At 53.1% G+C, this 11,214-nt stretch overlaps 1 long non-coding RNA gene across 1 annotated transcript; it reads right to left on the minus strand.

Annotated features, from left to right (window-relative positions):
* Positions 1-7,133: 7,133 nt before the first annotated feature.
* On the minus strand, positions 7,134-10,109 carry LOC129215140 (uncharacterized). Its single transcript, XR_008579917.1, has 2 exons — positions 9,912-10,109; positions 7,134-8,833 (listed from the first exon to the last, which is right to left on the minus strand). It is a non-coding gene; the product is annotated as an uncharacterized LOC129215140 (long non-coding RNA).
* Positions 10,110-11,214: the final 1,105 nt, after the last annotated feature.

Raw genomic sequence — 11,214 nt, forward strand, 5'->3', positions numbered from 1 at the left:
GCTGAGGCATGGGGGGCTGTGGCATGGGGGGGGGCTGCGGCACGGGGGGGCTGAGGCATGGGGGGGCTGCGGCACGGGGGGGCTGAGGCATGGGGGGGCTGTGGCATGGGGGGGGGCTGCGGCACGGGGGGGCTGAGGCATGGGGGGGGCTGCGGCACGGGGGGCTGAGGCATGGGGGGCTGTGGCATGGGGGGGGGGCTGCGGCACGGGGGGGGCTGAGGCATGGGGGGGCTGAGGCACGGGGGGGGCTGCAGCATGGGGGGCTGTGGCACGGGGGCTGCAACACGGGGGGCCGTGGTGTGCAGCCTGCGGCACCGAGAGGGGAGAAAGGTGGGGGGCAAGCGGCTGCCCCGGAGCGCGCTGTGAAACTCGGTGCGCACAGCACCATCACTGCTTTCTTTCAGTTCCCCCAGTTGTTAAGGAAATCACATGATTATTTTTTTGAAGCTGAGCTCATGTTTATAAACACTTGGGATCATCGTTGCCGAGGAGCAAATACTACGGGAAAGGCATTGACTCCTCAGTGATTTATCGTCCTTTATTTGAAGTGATCGCCCTGGATGCCCTTTTACCTGAGCAGAAGTGCAGGGCTCCTTTAGAAGCAGTATCTCGCTAACTGTACCAGAGTCATTTTGCTGCATAAAGCATCTTATTTCATAATGATATGAGTGGTGCAGTATAATGAATGCCTGCCTGGGGAAATTAAAGTAATCAATTGCCAAGGCCAACACATTTTAGAACAAGTACAGAAAAAAAGTGTAGATAAGGGCTTTTAAGCCACGGGGTGGAAAATACGCACATAATTCTTTGACCAGTTTTAAAATATGAACAAATGTAATTTCTTCATCAGCTATGGAAATAAAAAAACCCAATGGGCTATGCGGAGCGGGGACTTCCACCCTCTGCTGAAAGCCGTTTATTGCAAGAAACCACAGAAGCCATTTCCAGCAGAAATCCTGGCCCCGCTAAAGCAGGGCGACCCCCTGCAGAGCTGACGGGGCCGTGGCTGCCCAGCTCCGGCCACCCCGCCGCCCAGCCCCGGCTGCCCTTAACCAGCAGGCAAATCACCCCGCGCAAGGGAGCGTTGCCACTTGCTCATCTGCGAGCTTTAATTAATGTTTGCAAAACACTTACAAGATGAAAACGCACTCCAGAAGTGCTAAGCCTTGTTATCGCTGCCACCTCACCGGGGCACTTTGATGGAGTTTGCTTCAACAACGTCTGTAGAGCACGTTGAGCTCCCGGGGTGAGGGGTGCTGGGGCAGAGCCCGGTGCTGAGCCGCAGCACCACGTGCAGTGGCTGCAGCCCTGTGCCCCCGTGAGCCAGGACGTGCCCCCATGAGCCGGGATGTGACCCCTGAGCCGGGACGTGCCCCTCTGAGCCAGGACGTGCCCCCGTGAGCCGGGACGTGCCTCCATGAGCCGGGACGTGCCCCTCTGAGCCGGGATGTGCCCACACGAGCCGGGACGTGCCCGTGCCCGCACAGTGGCTGCGGGACCCGCTGGCTCCGGCTCTTCGGCTCTCCTAATGAGCACTTATGGATTTTTCCTTTGTAAAATGATTTTCAATGTAATCATGCTGGACAACTCAAACACAGCAGACGTTTTAATGAAGGCATGGGACATCCATAAAAGAGTATGCTACAGATAAAACAGGGAATACATCATGTTTATTACTTGTTACATCAAATTGAATTGCAGTGATGAGCTGATGTTGAAAGCCAGTCGGAAATGAGTGGGGAACTGCGGTTATACGCGATTTTGAAACGTAAGTCATAGCATCATCCCTGACCCACCCCTCTCTGCATTTTGTTGGGAAATTTATATGGTACCCACGCAAATGTCTGTTTAATTCGCCTCAAGTAGTACCACAAAAATTCCCCCACGCTTTCCCGGTCCCTGGCTCTCTTCCCAAGCTGACACTTCACCACCTCTTCCAGACAAGGACAAGACTGCCTACAGTACTTGGAAAAGCAGAAATTGCTCAGGCTCTTTAGCCTTGCTTTTGTAAAATCCAGTTCCAGCCCAAACCTTCATCCTGCTCTAACCCAAACCAAGGGTAGCCATCCGCGTACCAAACCCGATGAGCAGCTCCTGCCCCGCCAGCCACACGGGCACCAAAACGATTTTGAATCTGGCAACAAATGAAGTTTCTCAGCCCTCCTGTTCCCAAAACTGGTTTCCAGTCCCAGTGTGTCAACTCTGCTCGGCCTGAACTGCCGTCCGCTCCCGCCCGTCCCCAGGCCCTGCCTGGACCACGGGGGTCCCACGCCGAGAGGGCTGTTCCCCCCCCCCCATGTCTACGTGCCCCTCACGTTCCGTGTTCTTCCTTTCACAAAGCCACTTTGTCATCTACTCTTGGTGACAGGTCACCACAACCCAGGCGCCAGGCTGCAGCAGTGATTTATTACTGTTGGCCCTGTACCGCTCTATAAAAAGAGCCATTTCTGCCTTTTTGGCTAGCACTGACAATTACAGATAGTTTGACCATTTTTCTTACGAGCTTTAGCTTGCGGCTTTCTCGTTCCCGGGCAGCTCCAGAAGTTAACAAATTGCAGGTGGGCTTCTAGGTCTGGAGAGAAAACTCCTCTCCTTCAACCACGGAGCTCTGCAGAGGGAGGAAAACCCCACCAGCTGCCGGCCCCTTTCTCGGCTGTAGGGATACACCTATTCCTGAGCACCGTCCTAAGCAATTGGTGCTCTGCTCGCTCCTCTACCGCCAGCGAGCACAGGAGGGTTTCGGTTGCTGCGCTCAGAAAACTTTGTTCAGGTCCCTCGAGCAAGAAGCCGACTGGCAGCTGCAGGTTTGGCTCGCTGTAATGGTGACACAGTTTGTACGTCTGACCAGCAAAGGACAGATTGCTTTGTTAAAAAACCCAACGCCAAAACCTAATTAAGACTATATTCAATTATTAGATTGTGGCATCTGGCTGTCCAAGTCCTGAGATTGCACATGGTCTTTTTAATGCCTTAAACTTTGTTTTGAGCTTGTTTAAATTCATTACAGGATGCCCTTTTGGACAAAGTTTACCTGGCTTAAGATGTAATATTATTCTTCCAGGTCCTGGTGGCTCTTGGTGCTCTGCTCGTAACCAAGCTTGGACCCACGCGAGTTACCTCAAGCGGCACCTCCCGAAGAGCCCCACGGCGAATGCAGCCCCGGACCGGCCAGCACGTCCCTCTGCTTCTCTGGTTACAAAAACATCAGTAGAAACTGTGACATATAACTTCTTTCACTTTCAACTTTTTCACAGAAACTATTCATGCAGTCAAATCAAACTGACACCTTGGCTCTGCGTTTCTTTTCAGTGAACAAATTAATTGGCAAGTTTTGCCCTTGAGAAGCCGATCCTCGCCACAGCAGCAGGGCGGGTTGTCGCTGGGGCGAGACCCGGTGCCACCAGATCCCCCTTGCTCCAGGCCCTGGGCTCGTCCCCTCCTTGGCCCCCCAGCAGACGAGCGATGGGTTTCTGGCTGTTTGGTCTTGCAGAACGCGCTTCAAAGGCACATTCTAAGGCAGGGCTAATGACCAGACCCGTGTGCTCGGGCCCCTTCGGCATGTCACTCCACGCGCTGGACCCTCGCAGTGCTCTCAGTGCAGTTTAAACTTTAACACGCGAGACCTAAAAGCTCTTCCTCTGCTTAGTCCCCTGAATAATTTCTACTGGGGAAAAAAAAAAAGACTATTAACAATTTCATGCAACTCCACACACAACGCACTGGCTGTATCTGCAGCCTGCTCTATACAATTCTGCTTCCTCATTAAAAAAACCCGAACCAACCATTGATTACATCCCACTGGCTTTCAGATGCTCTGGGAACCGTTGTTCTCGCCCCCAGCAGCTGTAGCTGCCCCTTACAACGGTCTCGACTGCTCGCACCGGCTGCGCGGCGATTGTGCTACTGCGCAGCCCCGTCCCCTCCCAACGCAGCTAACGAATAAACACTTTTTGTGCGGTTTTGTGCCCTGGTGTTTCGGGTTTCCAGCACTGCGGCAAGATTGAGAGAGGTTTAAGATGAAGAACCGAGGGGTGCGTGTGGGGGGGTCACTGCTATTGAGTATTAGCATCCCCCGAGTGCCTGGCAGCGCGGGGGGACACGGCCCAGGGGTCGCAACCAAAATACAGGCAGCTGGGGAGCAGAATGATTGTTCCCACTTTTAGAGCCAGGGAGGTAAACCAAAGAGGCGTGACGGGATTTGTTCGAGGTCACCCGAACGAACGCCAGCACCGTGCCCAGAGGCAGCGAGCGGCAGGTTCGGCTGCCCCCATCCCCGCTCGGCCAGGTCACCTGGGGCCGGGGCGCCTGGAGCCGGGGAGGGAGACCCGAGCTCGGCATCGCCGGCCAGACACCGCGCGTTCCGTTGCTCCCAGCGCCGATGGCCCGTGACCGCAGCCTGGCCATGCTGCGCCGGCCGGGGGCTCAGAGCACGGCCCCGCGTTGGGGCTGTGCAACACGAGCACGGTCTCCCACCTGGAACCGGCCCCGAAACCACCCGAGAGGAGGTCCTGTGGTCCCCGCTGCCCTTCAGGCACAGGGGCTGCGGCCCCGATCCGGGATGCGGGGAGATAAAACACCGGGTGGGGCGTCCAGGTGAGACCCAGGGCAGGGGGGAGATGCTGCCCGTGCCGCAGAGCCCCTCCTGCCGCGGGACCACGCTGCTCGAGCCTGCGAGGAGAAGGCAGATCGCACAGAGAAATACAACAGGACTGCTTTTCCTCTGGAAAATCACTAAGAAAAAGTTTGTTCCTCGTCTGAAATTTAACTTTGTATTTCAATCTTTAATCTACAGCTTTTAGTTAAGTTTGCGGCCAGCTCAAAAATGGAAATAGCTGAACTTTTCAGACATGAAGATGATATATTCACAAAGCAGAGATTAGAGGTTTAGGGATTCATTCTCTATTCTGCTTGATTTCATACAGGGAAAGAACTTGAAGGAAAAAAAAAGACCTTTTCAAGCTCCTCCTCTTGTTAGAGACATTCAGCGAGCTTCACATCCCTGTCTTTTCCTGAGACCTCGTAGGTATTTATAGTTACTTCAGATTTAGTCTCATTGCAGACACATACCCCTAGCTCATTCCTGCTCATCAGGTTTTCTAAAAACGAGGTTTTTTTTTTTTTTTTTTCTTTCCCCGTCACTCAGGGATGAAGGCTGTTGAAGCCATTCCACCTCATCGGGCTCTTCCCTGCCCTGCAGTCGTCAGACCCAACCGGGTGGGAAGCTGCTCCGCGAGCCGATAGCTGGGCACCCGCCAGCCCTGGACATGGGATCCATCCTGCCCCTGCCCGCACCCCTGCCCACACCCCTGCCTGCACCCCTGCCTGCACACCTGCCCGCACCCTGCTCGCTGCTGGAGCAGCCACGGGCTGGAGATCCTGACAGGCCTTCCCACGAGGGACATGTACATACATGGTACATACATGGTACGTACAAGGTACATACATGGTACATACATGGTACGTACATGGTGCATACATGGTACGTACATGGTGCATACATGGTACGTACATGGTGCGTACATGGTACGTACATGGTGCGTACATGGTGCATACATGGTACGTACATGGTACATACATGGTGCGTACATGGTACGTACATGGTACGTACATTGGGGGGTCAGACAGACACGACTGACCCTGGTCCCTGCCCGAGTGAATGACGAGCCCGTTGCCTGGTCTCAATACTTCTATTATTTGTTACACCTCCATATGCACACGCACGTGATTTGCCCATAGGAGTTGCAGCTGATGCGAATTCAAGAAACTTTAAAACAGGGATTATTTTGCCACAGATGCCTAAACCAAGTAAAAGGAAAAAAAAAAAAAAAGAAAAAAAATGCCATAAACAACCCAGCACATTGACCTGGGAAGGAGAAAGCTCAAAAGTTTTGCCACCTCACCTCCACACAGCACTCAGACCCACAGCCATCCACTGCCCATGGGGTGAACACCTAGCACAGGAACCGGGTGGAAAATTCCCCAAACACCATCCAAAAATGGAATTTAGGGGGAGGCAACATCAGCTGTCACAGAGACTCTGGACCATCCCAGGCGTTGGATGCTTTCACTAATATCCAGTCTGAGAAAGAGCTATTTTACGACATCTCCCATGCTGCAACAATCCCTTAGGAAACACATCTAAGACCTGGGCACACGGACATCATCAGCTTGAACCAGTCTTCCCAGCTTAGCCAGTCCCAGACTGAAGCCCAGTACACACCACCACTCCATCCCCTTGAAGGACCTCACCCCTTTGAAGAACCTCACCCCCCTTGAAGGACCTCACCCCTTTGAAGAACCTCACCCCCCTTGAAGGACCTCACCCCTTTGAAGAACCTCACCCCCCCTTGAAGGACCTCACCCCTTTGAAGGACCTCACCCCCCTTGAAGGACCTCACCCCTTTGAAGGACCTCACCCTCCCTTGAAGGACCTCACCCCCCTTGAAGGACCTCACCCCCCCTTGAAGGACCTCACCCCTTTGAAGGACCTCACCCCCCCTTGAAGGACCTCACCCCTTTGAAGGACCTCACCCCCCCTTGAAGGACCTCACCCCCCTTGAAGGACCTCACCCCCTTTGAAGGACCTCACCCCTTTGAAGGACCTCACCCCTTTGAAGGACCTCACCCCTTTGAAGGACCTCACCCCCCCCGAAGGACCTCACCCCTTTGAAGAACCTCACCCCTTGTCATTTCCCACCCACCCCACATGTCTGGTCCCCACAGCCGCCTGTGCCGGGCAGTTGCAGGGGTGCCCGGGTTACCGAGAAGGACACATCTCCTTCCTCGCCAGAGCACCACTGCAGAGCTCTCCCGCGGCGGGGGTCTCCCCGGCCTGCAGACCCGCTGCCTGCGCCCCTCACGTCCTTCCACGTGGGTCTGCATCGAGAGCATTGCTCGCCTCCCGCGAGGGAGCTTTCTTTTCGTTTGCCTTCGTGGTGACTCATTTTGCCTTTAATACGTTTTGGCAGGACTGAGGTATTTATTTTAGCAAAGTAGTGAAAATAGTTTGGAGCATGTTAGCAGCCTGTGCAGCTCCTGTCAAGGCGCTGCTTTTTAATGCAGTGCCTTGGACTGACCTGACTTAGCTCTAAGCATACACAATCAATCAAGATCCAACTTTACACCGCATACAATTTCCTCATTTTTAATAACTTGCGCAGGGAAATATTTTGCCAGTTCTGACATGTCACAGCCTCACGCTGAAAGGCACCGGCTTGTTTTGCTTTCCCTAATCCACGACAACATTTTCATTTTACTCTTCACAGAAGTCAGCTGGCCACGTCAGAGCTCGGAGTGGATCTTGGTAACGTACAACGGCGAGGGGGTTTTAAGACACACCGCCTGAAGCGCAGTACCTGAAGAAAACTCCTGAAATACATCCCAGTGGTCACTGCTCCTTTTATTTTTTATCTCCCGTGGGATTTAAGATTCCCGTTGTCCTGTCACACCTTATGACCCGAACGTTGATTTCCTGTTTAGATATAGATTTTGTCTGAATGTTCATTAAAAAATGCACATTCTTGCTTCGTTACTCACACACTGCTCCGTACATATAAGCAGACCAAATTCTGCAAAGTCACTGGCAGAATGACTTTGGCGGTCATCTCCATGACCAGCATCATGCCAACAAAAGGTTTTACGGGAATACAACTGTATTACAGGCGGAAATACCACCGGTTTTAAGAGCCGCATTTGATCCTTTAACCAGGTACATTTTCCTTCCACTAGAGCTTTACAGCCTACATAGCACATTACTTCTCAAATCTGTTTTTAATTGAAGTTGGTTTTGTAATGCAGCCACATGTGCGTTGTTTGATAAATGTGAATTGCAGTAAATGCCCTTAAGCCCACTCTTTAAAAGTAGAGAGCAAGTTTTATAAATGTGCTTCAGAAATAGCAATATTTTCTAATTTCATAAAACAACAAGAACGAATCACCAGCTGCTTTCAGAGATAGATTAGTTCCCCGTAAACAATACATTGATCCTAACAGAATTCCATCTGTTTTCAGGACTTTCAAAGAACAGCTATTACCATTCAATTATCATGCTTCATTAAACAACTTAAACCCTACACATTGCATGCTTTTAGTTAAAAAAACATTCAGTAACCTTGCTTGTGACATGTAACGTAGCGTTCGTTCAGAGAAATCTGGCAGAGCGAGCGTGTGGCCACGCAGCATCGCTACAACCCTGCGCCGCCGGGAAACTGCGAAGGGAAATTGCCGCCGTCCGTGTCCCGGGCAGCCAGCACCCATCCTTGCCCGGTGCTGGGCACCGGCGTGCCGTGCCGCAGGGACCGTCTGGGGCGTCTGCGGGGGACACCACGCTGTCCCCGTGCCGCTCTGCCCAACTGCAGCCGACCAGGGGAAAACCCCAACCGCGGCCCCTCGCTGCCCGCGGCCAGAGCGGCCAGCTGCCGCACCGGAGCTGCAAACCGGCTTCAGGAATGACGTCTGCCAGGTGCTTCCCCAGGGAAATACTGGCATCGCTCCTCCGCCGGCGAGCAGGCAGCCCCGGCGTTGCAGCCGACCGCGAGCGCGCCGGACTCCGGCAGATCTCAGGGTGACACTGAATTTTACTACGGAACGCGAGGCGCTGTGTAAAACTTAATTGCCCCTGTGTGTTGTAAAGCCGGGGACTGATCTTCAGCCGGTGCCAGCAGCACCGCTCAGCGACGTCTCTCTCAGACAAAAAGATGACAGCAACATTTAATTTCCCTTCTCCCCCTCTCCCCCCGCCGGCTCGTCTCGCCATCACTCATCGGCTCCTCGGGACAAGGCGTCGTGGCTCGGTGGGGACCTGCTGCCGCCCCGGCGAGGCTCAAGGCTTTACCTGAAATCACAAAGGAAAATTGAGAGAGAGCCAACAAGCGCGCCCCCGACTTCTGAATCCGACTCCAGAGCCCTAACTGAAGGTCACCCCGCACCTCTGTTTAGGGGTTATTAGTTCTCCTATTTGTGTAGTCCTTCACCAGCGTCACAAGCCATGAGCAACGACAGCTCGTGTACGCGCGCCTGCGTACACACGCACATATATATATATATACACGCCCTTATGTCTGAACACTATGCCAAAGAAATTATGTTTCACATCATTTCTAGTGTCATCTTTGATTAATTTGCGTCTCTTTTCTCATTATAGCTCATCCCTCATTTCAAAGGTGTCCTTCAACCAGGACGCTGGGAGAGGGCCGAGAAGCGAAGAACAGCAAGGAATAACATAGAGTCTGGGGAAGCCTTTCAGAGCGTCGCACCATCCCCGCACCGCTTCGTCCCACCTACGGTTTCTTCTTTAGCGAATTAGCTTTCCCCAGAACTGATTCACCGCATCCCCATGGCCATAGATCCCCTCTTACATCTTACTAACCAGAGAATAAAGGGGTGAATGCACGTGTCACCAGTAGCCATGGGGCCTTTGACAGCTCAACGGAGCCGCAATATGTGGAAATACAAACATCCACGTGCAACTCATCTGCTCCCTGCCGCCCCACCTCCCCTCAGCGCGACGTGTCTGGGTGACTCCGTGTCTGAAGGCGAAGCGAGTGCTCCGCTGGCCAAAGCGGCAATAAAACGGCTGCAGGGGAAGGTCCCCAGCACCGCGGTCCCTCGGCTCGCCCGCGCAGAGCGACCGTTCTGCCGGATCACCGGAGGATACCCTCTGCCATCACGGCTCTAAATCACAGCCACGGCTTGCCACCGCACCGCTATTTAAACAGTCTGAGAACATCATAAACAGAACTCATCTGGGGAGATATTTCATCTTAAGGCTTGATGACAAGGTCAGCAGCACTTCAATGCGTCCTTCAGCTCGAGGTCGGCCCCTTCCGCACGTTCTATTTTAAGAGCTGCACAACGCCGACCTCCGCAGCCCACTGCAACGGCCCCGGAGACCTGCTGGAGTCGCGTCTCACCTTGACGTCCCCCTTCGTAACAGAGCCGGTACGTCGGCAGCAGAGGCCAGCTTTGCTCTGCGCTGCGGGGAGCTCGCGGCAATCTTTGACCCCGCGCCGAATCCCAGCAGGGTTCTTGTCCGTAAAACATCCTCTGATGGGTCGTCATCTGGAAATCCCACAGACGGGTGCTGCCGACCTGGGCATCGGTCCTTGAAGTCTGCAGTCTGGCTGGCAGCTCTCCTAACTCGTTGTATTTTGAAACAAGGTCAGTCAGGGGGCTGTACCTATTATGCAAGTGGAAAATGAATGTACACAAAGCTGCTCGTCTTCCCGCAAGACATGCCTCAAGTGTAACGCCTGACAAACCCAGCGCCACCACCAGTTACTGAGCAGGATGTCTCGCTTTGGTTAGGAGGTGGCTCTCCACGCCAAAAGGATGTCTACCACAGGGAAATCACGCCTAAAAAGAAGCAGTCCAAGAGGCAAGACAGAGAAAAAGAGACAGGGCAGCCCCAAATATTTCCTCTGCAGCGTTGGCGAGCCCCTGCGTGGCAAAGGCTCGGAGCAGAGCCCCGGAGCTCAGCCCCTCCGCCGCGGCGGCCATCCCCCTGCGGCAGGAAAAGCGCCGCTCGATGCTTCGAGCGCATGTGGCAAATAAGAATCATTATCAATAAAACTGTATGACTCGGGCTAGTTAATTATCAAAGGGAAAAACCAGAACAATGCACAACATTTCCCAAGATCGCCGAAAGCCGTTTAAACCAGGCTGCCTTTCAACCGCGGTTAGCAGCTTCTAATTAAACCCAACTCCAAGCGCGTTTGCTGAAACGGAGCCAGTAATAGAAATCTAATAGGACGTCTTTTGTCGAAACCGCGTGAGGAAACAGTTTGGATCCCGTTACGAAGGCTGCCTTTTGCCGACTGGCAGCAAACCTCGCTTTCCAGGACGTGTATTCACAGAGAACCGAATATGGAACTGGCTTGCGCCACATTTTCCCCATACGTATTTTTGCAATATATGAAATAAAGCTACGCCAACAGGAGACCCTCCGAGAGGGCCGGCTGAAAAGGACATCCTTCTTTTTTGTTCAAAATCTGTTCTGTGTCTTTTTGGTCAAAAAGACATTTCACAATTAAAATTTTCATCAGAAATGGAACATTCTTTCCAGCTTTGCAGATGGTGAGAAGAAAAAAATGTTGTCACTCGGTGGCATAGCGGCTGCCCAGAAAATGAGCGCTTGCCTTTAAGCATGTAGGAAGCCTGCGCGTGTGATTGTACAACATGGAAACAGTTTGTTCTTTGCCTAATACAAAATTAAAC

Source organism: Grus americana, chromosome 19 (assembly GCF_028858705.1).
Source record: "Grus americana isolate bGruAme1 chromosome 19, bGruAme1.mat, whole genome shotgun sequence".
NCBI lineage: Eukaryota > Metazoa > Chordata > Aves > Gruiformes > Gruidae > Grus > Grus americana.